The sequence below is a fragment of the Mus musculus genome, chromosome 5 (assembly GCF_000001635.26).
Source record: "Mus musculus strain C57BL/6J chromosome 5, GRCm38.p6 C57BL/6J".
Classification (NCBI taxonomy): Eukaryota; Metazoa; Chordata; class Mammalia; order Rodentia; family Muridae; genus Mus; species Mus musculus.
This window is the reverse complement of record NC_000071.6, coordinates 65,907,858-65,920,177: the sequence shown is the minus strand read 5'-3', so window position 1 is coordinate 65,920,177 and position 12,320 is coordinate 65,907,858. Positions and strand designations below refer to the sequence as shown.

Below are 12,320 nucleotides of genomic sequence, written 5' to 3'. Positions count from 1 at the left end.
TCTTGTTAGAGACTCCACTTGCCAGGTTCCGTCTCAGTCGGGATGATTGCATGGGCAGAGTAGCAAGGGAAGCCATCTGCCTCCAGAGGAGGAAAGCTGGCCCTCCCCTGCCTCCTCTCTCTGATGGGCTCCTTGTGTTTGTAGTGTGACCATGACAAAGCCATGGCCACCAGATGGCAAAGCAGAGAGGAAAGACCATGTTTGATTGGCTATGGGAGAGAACCGCCACTGGTCTGAAAGAGAGACAGAGACATGGCATCTGTTGGGAGTCTGCGTTGGGGCTGAGGGTTAGGTCAGCAGCTTAGCGGGACTCTTCGATGACACCATGGCAGAACTTCTACAGACATCTCAGAAAATAAAGGTAATTTCTACTGGATTGTTATTTTTGCTTTTTTGCACTGTAAACCTCCATCTTCTAACTTGTGGTGAGCTCTGTCTAAAATGTAAATAAGCCCGTAATACAGGAAACCGCTGTGAAAATCAGGAGAAGAAACTAGTTTCCATAGAGGGACTGCACTGCACACACCAGGGAGACATGTGCTGGAGAAGCCACGAGGCAGACAGTCCCACAGAGGCCGGAGAGCCATGACAAAGATCCTACCGTGATGGCAGCTCACGGAAACCTGGGTGAGGCTCTGGCCTTTGGACAGGATACAGAATGGGGGTGGGGGGGCGCGTTCATGTCGGTCTGGGTCAGAGGGGGCAGGACAACTGAAGTAGCCACCGTAGCCAGCCAAAGCAGGCAGGAAACTGTGGAAACCACAGTCTGCTTGAGTGGTGCACGCCTCCCTTCCCCCGCTACATCTTTGTAACTTAGAACAGAGATATCAAGAGCAAAGGGACCTTCTCCATTTTTTGGCCTCTTGGCTAACAGCAGGACAGAAAGAATCTAATTAGCCTAGGCTACCTGGAGTTCTCCCTGGGGGGGCCATTCCAGTTCAGTATCTTCTGGAGCTCACTGTGAGGGTCCCCATTTCTGTGAGGAGACTATCTACTTGAGGTCACACAAGTCATACATGATAAAGCCAAGATTCAGGCTAAGCTGTGTGACTCTAAGCCTAACCTCCCCCTTTTAATATAGATTCAGCTGGCCTCAAACTTGTGATCCCCTGCCTCCATCCCCTGGGTGCTGGGAGTGTAGGTAAATGTCCTCAAGTGCGGCCCCTCTGAACCACCTCCCTCTTCTGCCTTGATCTGTGGATAAAGTATAAACCCTTTCAAATTAAATTCGCCTTCCTCCCAGGACTCACCTATCCATGTGTCTTTTCCCCCTCTACAGGGCAATCTCCATGGAGGAGAAATTAAAATTTGAAATCAGTAGCTAAGAGCTCCATGGCCTAAGGGAGGCCACTTACCCTCACTGTTAAAAGTAGCGTAACCATGGCAACCCAGTCCCAGGGCTCTACTAAAGAGACCAATTCTGAAAATGAGCCTAAATCAACCAGGAAGGAGAGGTGCTCTTTTTTTTCTCTCTGAGAGGCTATGACAGCCTTCTCCTGCACCCCAAGGTGCTAAAAGCAGCCACACTCCCTCAGGCTTTCTGCCACCCCGCTGGGACTCAGTCCTGTTAGAGTAGGAGTTCCATCCCTGATCATCAGGGGCCTGTCCTCTCAAGGCAGATGAGGGCTGATTCTTCAGGGATCAAGTGTCCTTCCTCTGTAGCCTAAACCAGGCCCCCAAAAGAAGACTGAAGAGAGAGTGAGGGCTCTGGCAGGCTGCTTCTAGTTTCCTCTTCCTTCAGTTCTCTCTCATTGTTGTTAGTCTCCAGCAACCTGGCCTTGGCCCCGTCCCCTCACGAATTCATTCATTGTTAATAGGCATGAGCAGTGGAGGTAGGAGATAGGAGCCCTACACATCCCTGAGTCCTGTTCCAGTCCTGGACCACCAGACAAGCTTTGTCAAACGCTCAGCCCCAGATTTCATGGTAAAGCTTCATGGGTTTGTTTGGTTTTGCTTTTTTTTTTTTTTTTTTTTCTGCCTCTTTTCCTCTCTGCCCCTGTCCACTTTGCTCCTTTTTCCATCTGCCCCTCTGCCCCTCTGCCTCTGCCACACCTGCTTCAGTTTTTTTTTTTTTTTGTTTTTGTTTTTTTGTTGTTTGTTTTTTGTTTTTCGAGACAGGATTTCTCTGTATAGCTCTGGCTGTCCTGGAACTCACTTTGTAGACCAGGCTGGCCTCGAACTCAGAAATCCACCTGCCTCTGCCTCCCAAGTGCTGGGATTAAAGGCATGCGCCACCACACCCGGCTCCTGCTTCAGTTTTTAAAATAACAAAATATCTTAACAGTTGTGAGATCAGTCTTGGGACTTTGAGCAATCTCAAAAAGGAGAGACTCCACCGAAGAGCTAGAGCGGTTTCTTCGTAGCTGTATTTGCAGTCAGATGCCTCTCTGTGGATAGATGGCCTCTCCGCTGAAGGTAGATCAATTTCAAAAACTGCAGAGCATTTTCCTGTGAGTGTGTGTATGTATGTTGTGTGTGTGTATGTGTGTGTGTGTGTATGTGTGTGTGTGTCTGTGTGTGTGAATGTGTATGTTGTGTGTGTGTCTGTGTGTGTGTGTGTTGTGTATGTTGTGTGTGTCTGTGTGTGTATGTTATGTGTGTGTATGTATATGTGTGTGTATGTTGTGTGTATGTTGTGTGTCTGTGTGTGTACCTCGGTTTCACTATTATATCCTTTAGATTATGGTTTATCCCTTTGTGGACTTTTCTGGAAGAACATGAAAAGTACCTTGAAAATGAAAGAAATTTGGTCCAAATCTGTGATTTGAAAGGGGCAAAAAAAAAAAAAAATCACTGTATTCATGAATATGTAACCTACCTTATAAGTATTCATGAGAAATGATCTCTAAACTCTGTAACCCCGAGTCCACTGTGTGGCTATCCTGCTTTTGATTTTTGACAACTTACTTGTTTCAATTTGCTTTGCTAAATAAACTTCTTGACCGGTGTGTCTCTTGACAAAAACCAAGACCTTCTTTTCCTGTGGTGGTGTGAATAAAACTGTCCCTCCTGGGTCCCTAGGGAGTGGCATCATGAGGAGGTGTGGCCTCATTGGAGTACGTGTGGCTTTGTTGGAGGAAGTGCATCATTAGAGGGCAGGTTTTGAGGTCTCAGATGTTCAAGCCAGGCCTCATTGTTCACGGTCTCTTCCTGCTACCTGCGGATCAAGACACAGGCCTCTCAACTCCTTCTGCCTGCTTGCCACCATGCTTCCTGCCATGATGATAATGGACTAAACTTCTAAATTATAAGGCAGCCCCAATGAAATGTTTTCCTTTATAAGAGTTGCCATGGTCATGGTGTCTCTTCACAGCAATAGAAACTCTGGGACATATCCCTAACAGCATTGTCTCCTCCTGGTGGATGCTCTACCTCAGGCTATCCTCAAGTAGGTTCTTCTTGCTTTATCCAGGTGTATTAGGACAGCTGTAGCCCCTTACATCCAGCTACTGCCTCTGGGATGAGAAAAGACACCATTGTCTGTGACTTGGGCCTGTGAAGGCCTTTCCCCCTTGCAGACACCAGACACGGCATCGTGTAAAAACACTTAATACCTAGAGGACCAAGTATTTTGTCTTTGTGAGGATTCCATTTTAGACAGAGTGATTCATCTTCCAATTACATTGTCCCCTAAGACTGAAGACATCTGGAATGACAGATGAGCTTCGAAGGGTCTCCTTTAGCCCAGCCAAGTATATCACGAGTAATAAAGAAAATAATAAAGGCTGATGAGATGGCTCAGCGGATAAGAGCACTTACTGCTCTTCCAAAGGTCCTGAGTTCAAATCCCAGCAACCACATGGTGTCTCACAACCATCCGTAATGTGATCTGACGCCTATCTTCTGGCGACTCTGAAGACTACTGTGTACTTATGCATAATAATAAATAAATCTTTTTTTAAAAAAAGAAAATAATAAAGAAAATCTTCCACTATAAAACAGGCCCAAGGAGGTCACAAAGACCTCCTACCCTTAAGTTTAATTAAAAATAAAAGTTTATCCAGAAAAGCAATTAATTCCTGAACCTGGCACCAGGCCCTCCCCGTTCCCTGCTCTCCACTGTAAAATGATCCTCGGACTCTGCCAGGTCTGTCAGGTGCTGAACCACAAAGTCTGGAAGCTCTAATCTCACAGACCCAAAAAAGTTTTCTCTCACCTTTTTGAGGTAGAAATTGATGTATTTGGATAGAGGGTTGTTTTTGGTTTTTGGTTTTTTTTTTTTTTGGTTTTTCGAGACAGGGTTTCTCTGTGTAGCCCACAGCACACTAGGCCAAAGTGGTTCCACGTGAAAGAGGTTTATTGAGAGGGAGAGACAAGGGAATGGCAGGGCGAGTGGAAGGGGCGAGAAGAAAGGGAGAGAAGAAAGAAAGAGAGCAAGGAAGGGGTGTGTCTTAGTCAGGGTTTCTATTCCTGCACAAACATCATGACCAAGAAACAAGTTGGGGAGGAAAGGGTTTATTCACCTTACACTTCCATACTGCTGTTCATCACCAAGGAAGTCAGGACTGGAACTCAAGCAGGTCAGGAAGCAGGAGCTGATGCAGAAGCCATAAGAGGGATGTTCATTACTGGCTTGCTTCTCCTGGCTTGCTCAGCTTGCTCTCTTATAGAACCAAGACTACCAGCCCAGAGATGGTCCCACCCACAAGGGGCCTTTCCCCCTTGATCACTAATTGAGAAAATGCCTTACAGTTGGATCTCATGGAGGCATTTCCCCAACTGAAGCTCCTTTCTCTGTGATAACTCCAGCTGTGTCAAGTTGACACAAAACTAGCCAGTACAGGGTGTTCTTATTTATAAGGAAAATGACGTAACACAAATAAGGGTGGGAGGTGAACCAAGTGGGTTCTGGGATATGGTGGTCGTTGGCTTGGCAACCGGTCTGCAGGCCGCAGGTCACACTGTTAACTCATAGGTTTGGAATATCCTGGTGCCAACAGAACTGAGTCTATGCTTTCATTTTCTTTTGCTGGCTTATTTCTTACAAGGGTTACCTCCCTGAAACCTCACAGCCTTATGAGGGCACTTCTTTCATCATCCCACCTGATAAAAATTGTGATTTTACTTTTTATTTTATTTTTTTTACAGAACAGAGAACCGATGTTTAACAACCAGAGATGGGGCTATAGGCCAGTAATTCAAACCTCAGCATAATAAAATAAAATGAAAACACAGAAAGCTTAAAACAAGGTAAGGTGACACATGCCTGAAATTCTAATACCTGGGAGACTAAAGCAAGTGGCTCGTTTCAAGTTCAAAACCAGCCTAGGCTACAAGACCCTGTCCCAAAACAAAATAGAAGCCGGACGCCATGTTAAATATCACCACGATTTTAAGTTTCAGGTGTTTTAATCTATGACGTTTATTTGCCTGGATTCTGTACTCTGGTCACCAAATGGGTCTACATCTTTTGAGTGACAACTAGGTAAGTTTTCTTTGGGCCCAGAATCGATTTGTCAATACAAAGTCATGTTGAATACCGAACGCCACAACGTGGTTCATCTTACATGTGCTCAGCAAAATGGCTGTGGGTACCTGTGTGAATGGAAAACCTACCCCCCCCCCCCCTGTGGAAAGGAAGCCTTGACTTGGACTGACTCATTTGTGCAGAAGTCACCTAATGGTGGCCAGCAGGCACCCTTTTTGATGTGGCTTCCCTCTCAGGCTTATCCTGTCAAACTGTCAAAGAGGAATAAGGTTCCTTCCATTTGACTCACCTTGGCTGTAACACCGCGGAAGGTGGAGAAATGTCAAAGTACTCTGAAGGAGGTTGGGTGAGCTTGCTCACTGAGCTCTGTTAAGATGGCCGAGAACCTGACAATCTGCTACTTGGATATGGACATATGGAGATGGGTGGTCTCTGGCAAACTGACTAACAGGCACAGAGCATTGCCAGAAAGGAAATACAGAATTATAAGTTCCCTACAAGGCTCTTAGGCATGTGTATCACTATCCCTTGTTCCCCTGTACCCTCTCGTGCTCATTCCTCCTTGCTGGTCCTTTTCCCATCCAAGTAGCCCCCACTTCTGTTTTATCTTGTTATGTATGTACATGCATTATATAAACCTGGGCTCTGCATATATATATAAGAGCGAGCATACGATATATGTCTGAGTCAGGCTTATTTTACTTAACATCATCTCCTGTTCCATCCATTTTTCTGCCAATAATGTAGTTTCAATCTTAACAGCTGAGTAAAATGTCATTGTGTAAAAAGAAAAAGAAAAAGAAAGAGAAAGAGAAAAAGAAAAAGAAAAAGAAAAAGAAAAAGAAAAAGAAAAAAAGAAAATTTACCAGGAAAGGAGAAACTCATTTAGAAAAATGAAAGGCCACTTATTGGTGTGTTTTGGTTTGGCTTTTTGTTTGTTTGTTTTTGTTTTGTTCTGTTTTGTTTTCCTAGCTGTTCGCTGAGAATCCTGGCCATGTTCTTCCTTGGCCCTCGAACCATCAGGGAACCTTTCTCAAGCTCCGACCTTCCCTCTCTCTCAGGAGCTGGTAGCATGAGGACCCGAATGTGTCTCCACCTTCTGTTGCCTTAGCACACAGCACAGTGCCAACCCAAAGATGGCCCTGGGGAGCCTCTTGTGAATGAACCAGGAAACCCTGCCACCTAGAAGGCGGCCTGAGGAACCATATAAAATCAAGCCCATCTTCCCGGAATACACATCCTTGGTTTAAGAAAGTAAGATGCTTCGGTGTGGAAGCAGGTGGTAGGGTGGACCCCAAGATGTTTTCCAGATACTTCTAAAAGGAAAGGCGATCTTAGCAGAAGGCTTTGTAACACGGTAGGAGGAGCCTCGTCATAGCTTTCATTAGGTTGAGAGCGCTTCTATTTCCTTCACTTGAATAGTATGTGTAAAGCCCCACCCAGGTGCCCACAGGTTCAAGGATGAGTTCTGGAAGGAAGCAGGCTACAGGGTACAGTGGATAGGGCTCTGGGTGTGAATGTAGCTGTCTGTATGCGTGCATAAAACCCAACGATTCCAACACAGAGGTCTCGGAGCCACTCTCCCACTAAGCTGCATTTTTGTTCTTCACCCATATTCTGCAGAGATTAAGAAATGAGACTGGGGTTGCCTGAGTGGTAGAACCCTTTTCCAGCTTTAGTGAAGCCTCGTGTTCAGTTCCCCAAACTCCCAACAATTAGATTAAATTTAAAAAATCATTTAAAAAAGTTAGAAGAGAAGGACAAGATTAGATATTTAGCTTGATAGTGAAGTACTCATCTAGCATGTGCAAGGCCCTGGCTTCAATTTCTAATAGACACAAAACATTCATTCTCCTCTCTCTCTCTCTCTCTCTCTCTCTCTCTCTCTCTCTCTCACACACACACACACACACACACACACACACACACACACAGACAGACAAAGACAGAGAGAACAGAGAAAGAACATATATCAGGTCTCTATAAGCATCCTCTCTTCCTTACAACACTTGGTAAATGAACTTGCTGCCTGAACCCTAGACCCAGGAGGTTTCCCACCATGCCCAGCAGTGCTCCGCAGAAGTAGAGAAGAGAGAGCTCAACCCTTAATCTCCTGCTATAAAGAAGACACTACAGCACCTTGGAGCAATGGTGAGCCTGTGCTAGCCTTGGCTGGCCCTAGCCCCCGACATGAAACAGAACAGTGGGGCTAACCATTCACAGCTGCTTCTCCACATTTACTAATGAAGTACATCCTCCACTAGGGTTCGAATGTTTGTACAGGGTGGGGTGGGGTGGGGTGGGAGAGGAGGGGATGTTAATTAGGTTCCCTTTACAGGAAGGAAGCACCAAGAGTGGGAAGACACACCCTCTTTTGTCATCGATGGTGGAGAGGTGTAGGTCTGGCAGATCCATGCCCTTCCAGCATGGCGGACTGCAGGTTGCCCGTCCCCCATCACTTGGCTCTCTTCTCTGCTCCTAGGCAATGTGCTGGCCTTCCTTCCCTCAGGTGGCTTCTCTCCTTTGGCTGCTGCAGAAACCTTTTCTGTTTTCTTGTCATATTGCAGCTACCAGGACTGGACTACTCTTTCTCCTTGCTCTCTCCTTCCCTTTGTCTTGGGGACAGCACCAGCATCAGAGGCTGCAGGCTTCACGCTACTCCCTGCTCTGAGGAATCCACCATTCTTCCACTTTGGACGGAGGTGCTGAACCCTCTTCATCCTGTGTTAGAGTGCTTCAAAGAGCAATACAAGACACTGGCCAGAGTCCTGTGACACTACGTGACACAAGCTGCCCGTGCAGGCTGTCCACATGGAAGGAAGTGGGCAGGAGCCAGCCCTGAGGACCACCCTGCAGCTTCTGAGTGAGCTGAGCATCTGTTCCCCGGATGCCAGTGCACAAGTGCAGGACGCCAGGGCACAGCTGAACCGTTTGCTGCAGGAACTGAAGGGCTTGGTCCCTGAGAAAGACCTGGAGTTCTGCAGGCTTGTCAGCCAGGCGGTGGAACTTTCCTCCCAGGCCAGTAAAGCTGCAGCTCTGACAAACCAGGAAGTCTGGGAAAAGGCACAGGGCACCCTCACCTGTAGCCAGTGGTACTTCAACCCAAGATGCCCACCGAGGACCATAGACCCCTCCCAGGACAGGATGAATTACAGCAGGCCTGACCCTTGATTGCCTCAGGCAGACTGCCCATCCGGCCACTTGGTGAGCATTTTCTAGCTGCCTTTTCTGCTCATTTCCATTTCCTCAGGCCTCCTCTTTGTGGACTGAAGGAAGTTTGGTGGTCCAGTATTCTGAAACACTTGCACACTTTGGTTTTGGTTTGCTTTGGGTTTGGTTTTTTTTTTTTTTTTTTTTTAATTTTGCGAAACAGGGTTTCTCTGTGTAGCCCTGGCTGTCCTGGAACTCACTTTGTAGACCAGACTGGCCTCAAACTCAGAAATCTTCCTGCCTCTGCCTCCCAAGTGCTGGGATTAAAGGCATGCACCACCACCACCTGGCTTGATGATGCCCTTGAGGTGGGAAGACACACCAGCCCCTCGGGTTTGGATCCTAGAGTAAGTAGAGAAAGCAAGCTGAAAAAAAAATAATAAAATAAAATAAAAGTAGTCGTCTAACAGCAACACTTTCTAGAGTTCTCTTTACCTTTATCCATCGGGCACTGCAGCCATAACCAAGAGGAGACACCCCCTCGACTTAGTTCTTCACTTATGCCTTTTTTCTTCCTTAGTGTTTGAGATCAGTCATCAGGACTGCCAGTCACCACTGTGTGGGCTGCTCACTGAATAAGACAAGAGGCAGAAAAGACAGTGCAGACTGAAGCCATGCTTGTACTGAGCCTGCCAAGCTCTGGGCACCTTCACTGGCCAAGCAAGGTACCCAGAGTAGGTACCTTGACATTTTCTAATTCTCATGAAGGTGCCCCATAAGCCAGCGAAGCTTGCTATGGGCCTGATGTTTTTGGTTGTTGTTGTTTTCTTATTCCGTTCACCACAGTAGGGACAGAGCTGAGGAACAGCCACCTGCTGCATCTCCTCCCCTCATAGCCTCTCACACACTCACTCTGCTCTGCAAGTGTGAGTGTCTCACACACTCCTCACTCAAGGCAAAGAGAAGAGACGGGCTCAAGTGGAGTGTAGCAGCCCCCCTCCCCCCTTCAGCCCCAACCACGAGCTCAAAGGACAGCCCAGAACTATACCTGAGCCACAGCTGCACAGTCAAAGCCACAAGTGGGTTCTGCCTTCTCCACTGCAGCAGGTGGCGGGCAGACTTGGTAGGCCTCTAAGAACATATCCCTGCTGGGGCCTGCTCTATGACTTAGCTATCCCTCCATAGTCCACAGGAAGGACTTTGAAAGCAAAAAAAATGTGGATGCCATCTCCACATCAAGCCTGGAGCTGGGGGAGGGAACCCCATCCTTATCCCTAAGAGTGAGCACCTGAAGCTACAGATGCCCTTCCCTGGATCCTGCCACAGGGTGCTCCTTTCCCCCTCCCCCACTTCGGTTTCTCTGTCTAGCCATGGCTGTCCTGGAACTCACTCTGTAGACCAGACTGGCCTTGAACTCAGAAATCCACCTGCCTCTGCCCCCCATGTGCTGGGATTAAAGGCATGCGTCACCACTACCTGGCCAGGGTGCTTCTATCGGCTGGTCAGAAGGTAAACTGGGGCCAAGAACTTGATGGAAATCAACTGCCAACCTAGGACTTTCAGACTCTTCTGGGCAAGGAAACGCAGGTTGGCATGCCTCCTATTCTATCCCCTTAGGGTCTCAGCTGAGCCCTGGAGCTAAGCTAGCCTAGGAGAGGTTTACAAGAGCAAAGCATACAAATGCGTTTATTGTGAGTTATGTGGTCCTAGAGTCCCCATCAGCACATGACGTTGGCGTTAGCAGTTGGGGTTAGTCATGTATCCACTGAGCTGGGTTAAGAAACAACAGAAGTAGTGAGCTGTAAAGAAACGGCTAGCTTCTGTGGGAAGAAAAATAACAGCGACAAAACAAAGCCCACTTAAAGTCTGTCAGCGCTCCCCAGACCTAACTTCTCACGGCTAGACTGGGTCTTTGCATTTTCCATGTGGGAACTTTACCTCTTGCTTTTAGAAAAGGTATCTGGGGACAAGCTGTCCTCATGCCTCGGCTGTTTTCCAAGAAACCTTTTGCTTAAGCAGTCAACCTACCGAGAGTAGCAGATCTTGGGAGGCATGCATTTGACTCCAGAGTCCAGGTTGTCATAGTGACCATCGATGGTACACTGATGGGAACTGGGCACAGCACCAAGCTGTTCTCACCCAACATTTAATTCATACTGCCTCTTCCTGAGGTTTTGGGGTTTGGGTTCCTGTTATTGGTCTGTTTTTCCTCCTCCTCCTCCTCCTCCTCCTCCTCTTCTTCTTCTTCCTCTTCCTCTCTCTCTCTCTCTCTCTCTCTCTCTCCCTCTCTCTCCCTCAAAACAGTCTCACTATGTAGTCATGGCTGGCCTGGAACTTACAACATAGACCAAGCTGGTCTTGAACTCACAGAGCTCCACCTGCCTTTGACTCCCAAGTAGTTGGATTAAAGACATGTGCCAGCATGCCTGATGTTTCTCAAGGTCTTATGATGGAGACTCTGAGTTATGAATATCACACAACACTTTCTCAGGGTCCCTGACTCACTCACTCCACCAACCCATCAGAACGAGCTCTCCCTCCTTTCTGGTGACCATCACTGTGTTGCAGTCATTCTGCAGGGAGGGGAGCCTCTGGGAATCCAGTTCAAAGATTTACACTTTGCAAGAGCATATTGTAGGAGAAGGGAAGGCCAGGCAGCGTGGACTATGGTCTGGCAATCTGCCTGGTACAATGGGCTTCCCAGAACAAGGCTTCATGCCATTGCTCTCTGTCAGAAAATAGTCAGGCATTTCATTGGGAGCAAGGGTTTCCTTCCCAGAAGAAAGTCATCAATTACATTCCTCACAAAACAGGGGATCTCCTAGTCTCATACTGGGACAATTTTTCTTTTCAATGCTATTGCAGTAACTATCACACTTGATTAATGAGTTATTCAGCTATTGGTATTTCATTATGTAATCATAACATGATGTCATAATCACTCAAGACAAAGAAAGTAGGGATTGTAACCTGCCTGTGGCCGGAACAACAATCTTCTAAAAAGATATGTGTGTCCCCCATCCTAACCCCTTTGGCTCTCAGACTATGGTAGCAATGGACCACCGAGGAATTGGAATTCACCACGCACTGAGTCCTGTGTTGGGGATGGAAAAGACTGGGACTCTGGTGCTAGTCAGAAGGAGACCTTGTCTGTTGGAAAGGGAGTTTACACAGAGGCAATGATGGATCAACTATAGGCAACATGGCACCTTGGTCATTCAAGGCTTCAGCATTCATTCTGTCCCTGATGGTCTGGACCAGTGTTTCCAGGTTCTTAGCCTCTTATTCAAGTATGAACTAAAGGCACAGAGGCCAGACAGTGATGATGCATGCCTTTAATCCCAGCACTTGGGAGTCAGAGGAAGGCAGATCTCTGTGAGTCCAAGGCCTGTTTGGTCTATAGATGGAATTCTAAGACGACTAGTCAAGGCTACACAGACAAACCTTGCCTCAGAAAACAAACAAAGCAAACAAAAACCCAACAAAACAAAAACCCGAAACGTGCAAAGGCACCCAAAGATTGCAAAGCAACAGAGAAAGCTTATTCAAATCAAAGTTATAGTAGGGATTAGAAAAAAAGAATACACTATCAAGATTGACAGTAAGTGGGAATACTTAAGGGCTCCAGGTTATTGCCTTTTTAGGGGTTGGGGAAGAAGGAGGAGTTTGGTTACTGGAAGTTTAGGTGGTTCTCTGCGCTGATTGACGGGCTAAGTTATACAATCATTTCTCCACTGTGAAT

The 12,320-nt window shown here is 47.0% G+C and overlaps 2 long non-coding RNA genes across 3 annotated transcripts; both read left to right on the top strand.

Moving 5' to 3' along the window:
* The first annotated feature begins 460 nt into the window (after positions 1-460).
* Gm32556 lies at positions 461-5,587 on the top strand. 2 transcript variants are annotated; one of them, XR_868457.2, is made up of 5 exons: positions 461-627; positions 1,818-1,924; positions 2,285-2,415; positions 5,089-5,190; positions 5,338-5,587. It is a non-coding gene; the product is annotated as a predicted gene, 32556 (long non-coding RNA). The 2 variants fall into 2 exon arrangements; XR_376986.3 differs by lacking the exon at positions 461-627 and having other exon boundaries at positions 1,424-1,924.
* Positions 5,588-7,354: 1,767 nt separating this feature from the next.
* Positions 7,355-9,051, top strand: Gm32474. The gene is made up of 2 exons (XR_376984.4): positions 7,355-7,579; positions 7,767-9,051. It is a non-coding gene; the product is annotated as a predicted gene, 32474 (long non-coding RNA).
* Positions 9,052-12,320: the final 3,269 nt, after the last annotated feature.